The sequence below is a fragment of the Paroedura picta genome, chromosome 8, assembly GCF_049243985.1.
Source record: "Paroedura picta isolate Pp20150507F chromosome 8, Ppicta_v3.0, whole genome shotgun sequence".
NCBI classification, from domain to species: domain Eukaryota; kingdom Metazoa; phylum Chordata; class Lepidosauria; order Squamata; family Gekkonidae; genus Paroedura; species Paroedura picta.
In genome coordinates, this window is record NC_135376.1 from 23,768,429 (window position 1) to 23,781,170 (window position 12,742).

General features: G+C 47.1%; 1 long non-coding RNA gene across 5 annotated transcripts in view; it reads right to left on the bottom strand.

The window, feature by feature from the left end:
• Positions 1-12,742, bottom strand: part of LOC143843103 (uncharacterized) — an 89,108-nt gene that overhangs the window by 10,425 nt on the left and 65,941 nt on the right. For 4 of the 5 annotated variants that reach the window (XR_013233457.1, XR_013233452.1, XR_013233454.1 and 1 more), the window contains exon 4: positions 5,316-5,388. The exons of the other annotated variant lie outside the window; for it this stretch is intronic. This is a non-coding gene — a long non-coding RNA (uncharacterized LOC143843103). The remainder of the gene's footprint in view (positions 1-5,315; positions 5,389-12,742) is intronic. 5 annotated transcript variants of the gene reach the window in all.

A 12,742-nucleotide genomic window follows, 5' to 3' on the forward strand; every position in this document is an offset into this window, starting at 1 on the left:
TCGGAGGTGTTTGGCAAGGGTCTTTATTATTCAGGTCTCCAACGCACGCAGGAATAAATACAATTATGTGGCTGGCTCCTGCTCCAGCCCCGACACCACCTTTGTTACCCATTTGGGGGGGGGGGGATATGCGGACTAGTGGCAGAGGCACCGCCCCTTCCCTCTTCCCTGCAGCCTTGCTCCTCGGCCACCAGGTTTTGGAAAGCTATGCCAGCCCACATGAGGAGCCCGACACCCATCTCCCATTGGGCCAATGGGGAAACGCTTGTTCCAATCGCAGTGCGTGCAAATGAGGACAGTACTGCCAGAATCAAGATCTGCGTTTCTGACGCTCATCTGAATATGCCTCTTCAGTATCTTTGTTCTCATTCCCTTGTTCACATGTTACCAAGTCGTGGAGCCCACAGAGCACTTCTGCGTCCTTGCTCAAGTCAGACAGCTCAAATTGTGCCTTGCTGTCTGCTTAGGCTCACTGTCTTTCCCACATGCACAGGCCCTCACGTAAGGCATTTCTTCTGATACGATTTCAAAACTCACGTGAAATCAGGCCAGCCGTCTGCGTACAGGCTGCTTGAGGACTATGTTGAAGCCTGTGCCGTTGCTGCAGCTGCTGTGCTACTGCTAGCACGAGGGGAACGGCTTGAAGTACCGTCTCTTTCTGCTAACGCATCGGTGGGACCTGCTCGATATTTTGATTATGTGCACTTAAAGCTGGGTTGGGAATAACATCTGTACCACCTTCTATTTGTCGCTGTTTCAGATATTTACAGGCTGCGTTCCCCCAAAGTGATTAATCACCCCATCAGTGCGAACATGATGCAGTGATGTTTCTTTGTATGCTGAGAAATTTTAAGAATCAGGGCTAAAAGCACTGCCAAAAGGAAAAATACGACAGAAAAGCCTTGACCTTGCTTTGAGCCAGAAAGATTAGACAGTGGAATGGTACCTAAGATTAAACCAGTGTGTTTTGATTTGCAATCTTCCTTGAGGGCAAAGACCTTCAGAGAGAGATTTTATGGGATCTGATGCTTTTCCAGCAAATATGTCACCAAAGTCTGTGCCCCTTCTTCCACCCCTCTCAGACGGTGGAAGAGGAAAACCAAATCGAGGCCGTCACTTCTGAACCCCTTTTTCTAAACTGGGGCCTCAGGAGAACTTAATCTGATAGAGGGGACAACAGATGAAGTTCCAGGATGAAGTGGCAGATTTAAAATGTACACGTCATTTGTCCAGAGGGCATGCACTTTGAGCCAAATGGGAAATTGTTTGATGTTCTCACAGAATATTTAAGGTCACATAAGTGGGCTGTCTTCCTAGAAAATCAGAAGGTAACCAAATGACCACTAATGCTCATACAGTGATTTGGAGGAATCAGGGTTGCTCTTGGCATGCTGATAGAAAGTATTATTAAAACTAGAAATTTCCACTAGGGTTGTGTGTGGCGGCGTACAAATCAGCTGGGCCACACTTCTTCACCACTATTTGCAGACCAAAGTTCCAATTACAGTAATGCCCCCAAAGTGGAATTTCCTCTGAAGACAGTTTGAAGACTACAGATGGCCTAGCCTATAGCAGCAAAATTATTAACGGAGGCAGGCCATAAGGAACAGTGGACCCTACTACTGAGAGTCTGTCATCAGCTCTGGTTCATTTCTGGACTGAATTCAAAGCGCTGTGTGGACTGACTTTCAGAATTTCCCCAGTCTCTAGGGTCTTTCCCATACAGATTGAGAACATTTCTAGTGTCACTGGAAACATGACACCACTTCTGGACCTCCACCTGGAAGTGACTTCCCACATTGCATGATGCTGCCCCTCCCCAAGCTCCCAGAGATGTCCATAGGGTTACCATCCTCCAGGTGGGGCCCAGAATTACAGCTGATCTCAAGCCTACAGAGATCAATTCCCCTGGAGATAATAGTTGGACTCTATAGCATCACACCTCTGCAGAGGACCTACCTTTCCTAAACATCACTATTCCCGGACTCCAACCCCAAATTCCAGAAATTCCCTAACCTGGAGTTGATTATTCTGCCTGGTAGCCCTAATAATGGAGCCTTTAATCTTCTAACCTCCTGAAGATTTCCTGGAATCATCACTGACCTCCAGACTACCTAGATCAGTTCTCTTGGGGGGGGGTGGATGCTTCAAAGGGTGTAATCTATGGCATTGTACCCCACTGAGGTCCTCCCCAAACCCTACCCACCAGGCTTCAACCCTAAACCATCAAGAATTTCACAACTCAGAGTTGGCAATCTCGTATAGGTATGGGACTTCTCTTTCTGCCCTCCTATTAATTCCAGGAGAGAATTGTCACAAACTTGTCAGCCACTTTCTTTTTCCATCTTTAGAAAGCCATGTGACAAGCTGGGCCTCAGTGTCTATTTTGGGACGAAAGCTCTTCATTTTCTAGTTCCAGGTACTCATTTGAGCAGGACTCCCCCCCCTCCCCACTTTCCGGGCTGGGCTACACAGTGCTGCTTTCAGGGCAAAGATTCATTTGGATCTGACATTGCCCCAGATAGAAGGGAAGTTTTGAAGCACATCCCACTTGGCCGGAAAGTTCCCTCAGCCTGTGTACGTAAGCAGAGCCTGGGGCAACTGGTAGTTTGTGGTAAAGAGGACTGATGGCAGGAACAAATCTCTGGCCAGCTAAGTCTGCATGTAGACAAAGGCAGCCAGGCAGACTGCTCAATAAAGGGAGATTGTATCTGGGATTATAACGTGTGTGGATTGGAATAAAGTCAACAAACCAATGCATATCCCAGACTCCCTCTCTAGGCTGCACACGGAGCCACAGAGGAGGAGAAGAGCTGATTTTTGGACCCAGCTTTTCACTATCCAAAGACGTCTCAAAGCAGATTACAATCGCCTTCCATTTCTCTCCCCACAACAGGCACCCTGTGAGGCAGGTGGGGCTGAGAGAGCTCTGAGAGAACTGCAACTGGCTCAAAGTCACCAATCTGGCTGCATGTGGAGGAGCAGGGAATCAAACCTGGTTCTTCAGATTAGAAACTGCAGCTCTAAACCACCACACAAAGCTGGCTTTCACAGAGAGAGGGGGGGGGGGCAAGTGATCCAGGCAAGGATCTTTTGGACAGACACAGGGCAGCCATATTACACCCCCCCCAAGTCTTTCAAAACAGTAGACAAGGGGGCCCTTTGCCTGAGGTAGAAGGCTGTTCCCCCCTCCACAGTTCCCCAATAATTCAGTGCTGCACATCAGGCTGGGGAGGTCTGGGTATTCCCCATAGCCTGCCTCAGTTTCCCAGCTGTGGTGTTCAGAATGGCTATGGGGGCTGTTTTGGAATGAGCTGTTGCATTGCTGGCATCAGCCACACATGGCCACACCTCCAGCCTGCTGATACAGCCTCAGCAACTCAGGCAGTACATCGGTATGATGCTAGCCTAGTGTTCAGGTTGCCAACCTCCAGGTGGTCGCTGGAGAGGTCCTGGGAAAACTGATTTCAAGGCAACAAAGATCAGTTCCCCTGGGGGGGGGGAAAGGCTGCTTTGGAAGGTTGACCCAATGGGGTTACACTCCCATTGATGATACTCCCCTCCCCAGCCCCAGCTCAGAGCTGGCAACCCTAGTAGTGTTCAGGAGGCAACACTAATCCTGCAGTTCATTGCTGGCCAGAACTAATATGTGCTGCGGCAGCTTCAGGTCCCAGGAGCCTGGCTTCCCCATAACAACGATTCCAGGAAATCCTCGTCTTCTTAAACACAGCTACTCAGACAAATCTTTGCTGCTCTAACTGATTCTCATTCCCTTTCCTATGTTATTCTAAAACCCCTCCCCACCTGCAGCTATTTTTCTGGCCCAAATATGAAATCTTTCCCCCAGCCGCTTAAGAACATTAACCCTTCTGGTCTCAAGGTCCTCTAGTCTAGCCCAATGACCTTCATGCCACAATTTAACATTCCACATGTATACAAGAGCCAAACAGCCTTCTCAGCAGAGCCAATCAGAACCCTGGCAATGAAGAACTTTCTTGGTGATCTCTGTAACTGGTGAATACATAAGCACAATTGCACAAACTCTTTGGCAAAGGAAATCCATATTGCTTGCACCTCTGAAGAATTTGTACCCATCTGTCTTTTTCACACAAGGAGGTGATTAGTAAATCTGAAAGCAAATGGGATATTGAGAGTGGTTACCCTCAAACTGGTCCCAGGGGCTGCAAATTGGTGAGGGGCTATGGCTCAATGGAAGAGCCTCAATGGAAGAGCTTGGCATGCAGAAAGCCCCAGGTTCAATCCCCAGCCTCTCCAGGGCAGAGTCTGCACTTACTTTGTTTATTCCATTGTCAATCCTGTTGAATTCAGATCGATTTGAACTCGAGTCCTCTCCCCCCCCATTGAAACAGGAAAGTGTTCTGCACGTGGTTAGGGAGGCTCAGAAGAGGGGGGGAGCAAATGGAGACTCTTTCTTTGTTTTCTAGAAAGGGGGGGAGAGGATCCAAGAAGTCAGAGGAGGGAGGAAAAAATCCTTTCTTTTCTTGAAGGGGGGGGGAGGATTGAAGAAGGCAGAAAAAAAAAATCCAAGACCAACAGAAGTTGAGAGAAATTAGGGGCTTCTCCTTTAAGGCAAGCTTGTCACATGACAACCTATGGCCAGTCATGGGTTCTCTACCATGGAGGAGAGCCCAGATTCAAAACAATGCAATTTTAAAATATATTGAGCATTAAAAGCACTCTAAGATATCGCACAATAAAGGTAGGATGACTTCGGATCAGTCCTTCTTGCTGCAGAAGGAAAATTTAAATTGCCCCAAATCAAAACGGAAATCGCATTCTGTGTAGAGGGCAGGGACTGAATCGACCTGGAATAAAAGCTCCATGCAGTTTACACCCAGGTAAAAGGACCAGGTAGGAAGTGATGTGAAAGTCATCTATTTGGTATTTCGGAGCGCTGCTGCCTGTCTGAGTAGACAACATGGACCAGTGGTCTGATTCAGTATAAGGCCGCTTCATATGCATGTTCAACCCCCCAAATGAGACTTTTATCTCCTATGGAAACTATCTTGGGCATGGGAGGAGAAGAGGAAAACAAAGAGTGAATGTTTAGGCCTGCGCTTTCGGTGTAACACCCCAAGGGTGTGGGTGTGGGGGTAATTGCCTGTATCCATTGCATCACAATGTAAAAAGCCCTCTGTATCCACCTTGAACTTATGCAGCTCTTTGTAGAAACACCCTACAAATTAGAAAGGTACAGAGAAAGGAAATGCAGCAATGAGGACAGGAACTTAAATATACTTGCATAAATGGTCTTCCACATTGGCAGACAGGCAGATTTCATGCTCTGTACTTACTCTGTTAAACCCATTCAGGAAAGAAGCAACACGTATCATGTAAGCCTTTGTGTTTGTTTCTTTTCTTCAAAGCCTTTGAGGGAGAAAAGATAGGAAGGGGAGAGCAAGGTCTTTCCTCATGCAAGACGTAATTTAATTACGACTATTTGATGCAGAGTTTAATACCCACAAGCCTCATTAGCATTCCATTTAATTTTCTGCACACTGTAACCATCGTTGAGTTAACCGCCTACTACTGAGCATAAGAAACACACTCTGCCGGAAATATACAATGTCAGAGCTGGATAAGGTGGTTGCAGTTGCATGGAATTATCTGCCTCTTCCAGTTTTTTTTGTCACTGAGGCTCTTCATCCCATTTTTATCCTGTCCAAGGAGCTAAAAGTGGCTTACCTAATTGACTCCTCCAGTTCACCAGCACAACAATCCTGTGAAGTAGGTTAGGCTGATAAGGAAATAAGTGGTTTAGGGTCACTTGAGTTTGCATGTGAAACTAGGGCCCTTTCTGTCATTTTCCTTTACTTTCACAATACATTCCCTTCAAGGTTTTTTTCCCTTCTACATTTTACCCTGCTTTCCAAGCAGATGTGCATCAAGTTTTTCCCATTCTTCAATGATTTCCCACCCTTCAACTTTCATCTTGCATTCCATTTTCTGTTTCTCCAGATTTTTAAAAAGTGCTTTTGCCATGGTTTCACCCCTTTCTTTGTCCCCAAGCCAAATTGAAATCAAAAGCAGAATGATTTCTCTCCTCTGCTTTTCTTCAGTCCTGGTGAGAGGGTTTAAAGGTCTTGACGGAAGAGGCTAAGGAAGACTGACTAACTCTGGCTCCCAATGTAGAAGGGTGCAGAATTAGATGAGGTGGAACAGTATGGTCTCAGTGCTCCTCTCCTCCATCTTAGTTCAAGGGAAAGTGCTTCAGCTGGGGCACAGTTGTTGTGCCTTGAGCCCTAACAGTTTGATTATCTCACCAATGTTTTTAATTGAAATGTTAACTCTTCGAATGATATCCTCTGGTCCCCAACCCCCGGTCCGGTGACTAGTAATGGTCCGTGGATCAGTCAGTACCGGGCGGCGGCTCCTCCTCGTCCTCCTCCCTGGCTGTTGCGTCGGGGGCTGCCCTGCCACTTTGCTCCCAGCTCACCTTTGGTGCTCTCCAGCGGCTGCCATGGCTGGGGCTCCCCCTCGGCGTGCCACTGCATTGACCGGTCCCCAGTGATAAAAAGGACCACTGCTCTAGAGCTTTGGGGTTGGGTTCTTCAGTACACTCCATTTTGCTGAACTAACCATCAGAAGCTGACATTTAGAACAGTGTCTTGAAGGCGTGATCAAGAGACTAAGGGACAATAGGTTGAAGCTAAATTTAAACCATGAAAACTGGCCAGTAAACCAAAACTTTTAAAAGGAATTGCTTTGTCCAACCTAGACAGAACAGTGATAGACCTGACAAATTCAGAAAAGATGTTGGGAGTCTTGTTAGATCCTGCCTTATTGATGGAAGATCAGACTAATGCAGTTGTAAGAATTCTTTCAGCTGCGTTCTGCATTGAAAATGTCTCTTTATCTAGATTTTGTTGATCTGGGTACAGTGATCCATGACTCTGTGACATCAAGGCTGGACTATTGTAACATGTTCTACATTAGGGGCAAAGCCCATTGTAACCAGGAATACAATAGGCTCTAGAGCTTGGCTGTGTGAAGAGGAAGGGGAGGAGTTGTCCAGTCTGTAAGGGCATGGGGTTGAATGTGTGTTGTGCAGGAGGTTGTGGTGGCATGGTGACAAATGAGGGCATGGGTGTGGAGATTTTGGTGTCAAAAACCTGTGGTTTGGATTGTTCATTGAGTGTGGGAGAGGACTGGCCTTTGGGAATTATGGCATAGTGGTTACAGATGAGCTTTCCAAAGCCATGTCCCCAGATATGTGAAAGGAAGATCAGACTGGAGACTCTTCTTAGGGGGCAACCAATTTCTCCCAGTTCTGCGTCATGATTGGGCCAAAGTCCTAAGTGGGCATGACATGTCTGAGGCAGGGCCCAATTGGAACGCACTTTGCGCATCCTGATTGGGCCATGCCTCTGACAGGCCACACCCACTCTCTGCCCACTTAGCCCTTAGCGAAATATATAACAGCTCCTGCTGTTACAGATGGGGCTGCCCTTGAATTCTGTCTGAGCACTTCAGTCAGTACGAATGGCAGCTGCCATGTAGAATTCATATAGAATGGCAAATAAACATATTCTGATACTTTGTCATCTACGGTGGCTGCCTGTTTGCTTCTGGGATAAATTGAAATGGCAAATCTTTGCCTATAAAGCCTCATACTCTGATTTTGACCTGTACACCTTTCACTACAAGGTACTCCACGGCAGATGCAGCACAATTCTGTGCAAAGGCTGTAAAGACAGGACGTCGGTTGCCCTGAGGATCTTGCAATATATGGGTCCTATTCTGCACTGTTCTTCTCTTTGGTGTTCCTGCCTGGGCTGGAGAATCAGCAGAGGGCAAGATCAATGGTGGCTTCGGGCCCTACAGGGACCAATTACTTTTAAAATCGCAAGCCAATCAACCTCCCTTCCCTCCAGCACCAGGGGAGTTGGCTGTACTTGACTGCATATTTAATTGCAAAGCATTCAGTTGATACTGATGCTAGCCTTTGCAAAGAAAGGCATTTTTTCTTTGGAGGTCTGAAATAAGCAAAACCTTCACCCTGAGTTTTAAAATATTTTTCCCTCTCTGGCCAGAGACCAGGCTGGTGACAGGCCCCTTCCATAACAACCCTAAAACCTTTACAAGCTAAGCAATGTAACACAAGTCTTTCAAATGAACATAAAAAAAATCCTCATGATTAAGAAGGAGTTGTTTTTATACCCCTCTTTTCACTGCCCCAAAGAGTCTCAAAGTGACTTCCCTCTCCTCTCCCCACAACAGACATCCAGTGACGTAGGTGAGGCTGAGAGAGCTGTGAGAGGAACTGCTCTGAGAGAACAGCTCTAACAGGACTGTAACTAGCCCAAGGTCATCCAGCTGGCTGCATATGGAGAAGCAGGGAATCAAACCCAGCTCTCCAGATTAGAAGCAGCCGCTCTTAACCACGGCACCATGCTGGTGATTAAAGCTATTCCATATTTTTTAAAAGCCTTGTTTACTTATCGGCACTAACTCCTTGTGATTTTTGTACAGAAGCAGGGGACAGAAACTAACTACAATGGAAAGTTTCACCTCTCGGAAGCTAGGCACATTCATGTTTAAGTGACTGGTTCAGCCCAGAGGCAACCGGCCTTGCTGCTGCAGAAGCAATAAATAAAGGATACGCCACAGGTTGCCCTCTCGTTTTATGAAAGGTCAGCTGACAGCATGAGAGCATGAAAGGCAAATGATCTGTGATTGTGCAAGATATTTTGGAAGAGATGGCTTGCAACAGCAGGCCTGGCCTGGGAATGCTCCACATTTCCAGCCTGATCATCATTAAACATCCCGAAGCCCCAGGGAGTGGAATATTCATGGCAGAGCTGACAGTGGGGCTTTTGCCACCCAAGAAGGGAGGACATGCTCCTGAAATAAACTGCGCCAACAGGTTGGTTGCTGCTTTTGTTCTTGCTATTTTAAGACTTCTGAGCTGGTAGGCCTCAAGGACTTTGCAAAACACGAGTGGAACTTGGAGAATTCGTGTCCGAAAAGCAAGAGAAAACTTTGAAGAAGCCATGGAATGCCACACCTGAGGGGTGGGGCCGTGGCTCACTGGAAGAATATGGGCTTTGCATGCAGAAGGTCCCAGGTTCAGTCCCTGGCACCTACGCTAGTAAGGGTCAGACAGCTGGTGATGTGAAGGATCTATGCCCAAACTTCTAGAGAGCTGCTGCCAATCAGAGTAGCACACTGAAACCTTGATGGGCCATTGGCCTGACTCCGCAGAAGGCACCTTCAGACGATCCTGCATGCTGCATTGTTCAAGATATTAACAGGTGCAGAAGCAATTCACAGGCTAATGTCAAGGTGGTTGGTACCATTTAAGCAAGAAAGGGGGTTTAAAAGGAACTCTTTGCCCAGTTATAAGAAAAGAAGGGATGCTTATTGCACACAGAAGCCTCGCCTTCTGGAGACTCTTTACAGCAACTGAAGCAGGGAGAAGAAGTAAATATGGTGCAAACGGATGAAAGTATTACGTGAGGGAGAAGACAAGAGGGTAGAAGTAGACTTTGCCAGAGAAGTAGCTCTGCAGCTCCCTGTTCATAATGTCCAGTTTAACGATGCCATACGTGATTGATATTATCACACGGCCCGTTGCTCTGCCACACCTCACAGCTTCAGCAACGGTGCCGGGAGCCATAACACACACAATAATGGCATCCTCTGACCCTTGTATTAAACTAGGCATCATGAAGGACCATTTCCAAGGTCTCTCTATTCACACAGGATGCAGCCTTAGACTGAATCAGACTGTTGGTCCATCAGGGTCAGCATTGTCTCTGCCAACTGGCAATAGCCCTCCAAGTGGAGGTCTTTCATATCACCTGCTGGAGATGCTGGAGATTTTACCTGGGACCTTTTGCATCCCAAGTTATCTGTAATCCGCCATGAGCTGTTTTTTTCAGGAGTGGCAGGCTAAAAGTCAAAATATGAATGAATGAATGAATGAATGAATGAATGAATGAATGAATGAATGAATGATCTGTCACTGAACCACTATGACCCTTCCCCAAAGGAGGGGGAGAATCACCAAGCAGCGGCAGCTCCCTGCCTCTCTGAGCATTACATTATGTGCAGAGAGAAAGACTTGACGTCTCTATCCAGCTGCACGATTGTATGTGTCTAGCAAGAGTGGTGTTAAAGCAATGAGCTTCTCATATATCCAGGAGATCTACGACTGTGCTGCCCACCCTGGCATATGCAGTTCAGTTAGATGTGTCAGATAGGCTATAAAGGGTGATTCAGAGCCCTGTTCCTCAACAGAGTTCCCCACTCTAATACCAAGAGCTGACGGGAGATAATGTGATGAGATCAATTGGAAGATAAAATGCTGGGAAGAAAGAAAGAGATCAAGCACATGAGGAATCCAGGAGGCCCAGCACATGTCTCCCTGTGTACCCATGCTCATTGCACATTCGGATACACTTTTGCCTAGGCCAGGGGTAGTCAAACTGCGGCCCTCCAGATGTCCATGGACTACAATTCCCAGAAGCCCCTGCCAGCATTCGCTGGCAGGGGCTCCTGGGAATTGTAGTCCATGGACATCTGGAGGGCCGCAGTTTGATTACCCCTGGCCTAGGCGTGTGTTTAAGGGCTTTGGAGAATTTGCAAGTTCTCCTGGGGCATCCAGTGCACAAAAGCCTTGTTAGCCCAACAATGTGAGAAACTAGATAACTCCCAAATGTTCTCCAAGCACAGGGACTATACTTTTTGTGTATTATAATCTCCACCCTTCCATTATATATATTAGCTGAATAGTAAAAGAATGTAAGAGCCCTGCTGGATCAGACCAGAGGACTGGCTAGTCCAGCATCCTGTCTCTTACTGTGGCGAGCCAGTTTCTCTGAAGGTCCAACAGCAGAGTATGGAGGCTGAGGCCATCCCTTGATGTTACCTCCTGGCTCTGAGATTCAGATGTTTACTGACTCTGAACGGGGAAGTTCCTAAGCAGCCATCAACAGCAGCTTCCTGTGGGATCAGACAGAGGTCTTTCATGCCACCTACTTTGTTGTTGTTGTTGTTAGGTGCGAAGTCATGTCCGACCGATCACGACCCCATGGACAATGATCCTCCAGGCCTTCCTGTCCTCTACCATTCCCCAGAGTCCATTTAAGCTCACACCGACTGCTTTAGCGACTCTATCCACCTCCATCCGCCTCATTCTCTGTCGTCCCCTTCTTCTTTTGCCCTCAATCACTCTCAGCATTAGGCTCTTCTCCAGAGAGTCCTTCCTTCTCATGAGGTGGCCAAAGTATTTGAGTTTCATCTTCAGGATCTGGCCTTCTAAGGAGCAGTCAGGGCTGATCTCCTCTAGGACTAGTCCTTTAAACTGGAGATGCTGGGGATGGCACCCACACCCTTCCACATGCAGAGTAGATGACATACAGTTGGGTCATGACCACTCCTCTTATCAAGGTCATTATTATCTACTTGGATTGGCAATCCAGGATCTCAGCTAGAGCGGTTTCAGCTCATGTACAGTGGAGGTGCCTGGGACCTTGTGTGTTCAAAAGGAAAGGCTCTTCCACTGAGCCATAGCCCTTCCAGGAAAAACAACACAATAATGCCTGGCTCACTATGCTATCTGTTTAAAAAATAGATAAAAGAATATCCAGGAAACAGATATTGCTTGGTCTGAGTCATGCTATTCCTGGAGAGGTGATGGCTGCTTTTGAGCATGCCACCGAACTGTGAGTATCACGCAGGCAGCAATTCAACATCAGCAGACTGGATTTATCTGGCCCTGATGAACCAAATAAACAAGCTCCCAGGTATAGTTTTTGACGGAGACCAAGTTCACTGACGGAAAGTCATTCAGATCAACGGGACTACTGTGGGGTAATTGGCCAACGTAACCCAAGGTGTATTTGCACTCCTTAGTTGTTCCCCCTTGAGATTGATTAGAAATGGACTCAGGATAGCCCTTCCCCAATTGATTTATGCCTTAGTGGCCATGTGCACATCTGGTTGTACCAACAGGTGCTTACAGTGGGCAAAATTGCAAGAGATAATGGAATTAAACAGTTTTAATTGGGATCCTGTGTGGCTGCAATTCCCCTTTAGAAATTGTGTGTGTGTGTGGGGGGGTCCAATTGTCGCTGTCTTAATGTCTCATTTGTTTTGATCCTCATTGAAAATCCCTCTGATAGATTTCCAAGGCATAACAGGGTTCCCTAGAACCCAGTTGGAAAACCGCTGCTCTGTTGAATCACATTTTTGCTGCATCGTTTAAATTCTCCGGTCCATTGGCCCGGCCAAACAAATCACTGTTTCAACTGCATGAGGCTGAAGGGCTTTCAGTTTTAAAATACTGTCCTAAAAGATATCACAATCTTTTTGATTGCAATAAGAGGCGGGGGGGGGGAGAGATCTTTCTGGCTTGTCTTATCTTCTTTCAGTGGTTCTAGATCAATTCTGTACCATTTACAAATCAAGAGTTGGGTTTTAAAGGAATTTACTGGGAGTGCAAATTCACACAGTATTCAGCAAATCAAGTTATGATGGCTTAACGCAGTGGTCCCCAACCTTTTTATCACCGGGGACCGGTCAACACTTGACAATTTTACTGAGGCCCGGCGGGGGGGGGTAGTCTTTTGCCGAGGGATGTCGCCATCGGCTGAACCCCTGCTCCACATGCTTTCCCACTGGTGCCCCTGACTTCTTGTCGCCCGCTGGGGGTGCTGCCAGCAGCAGCTGCACAGTGCCACGCCAAGGGTGAGCCCCAGCCATGGCGGCTGCTGGA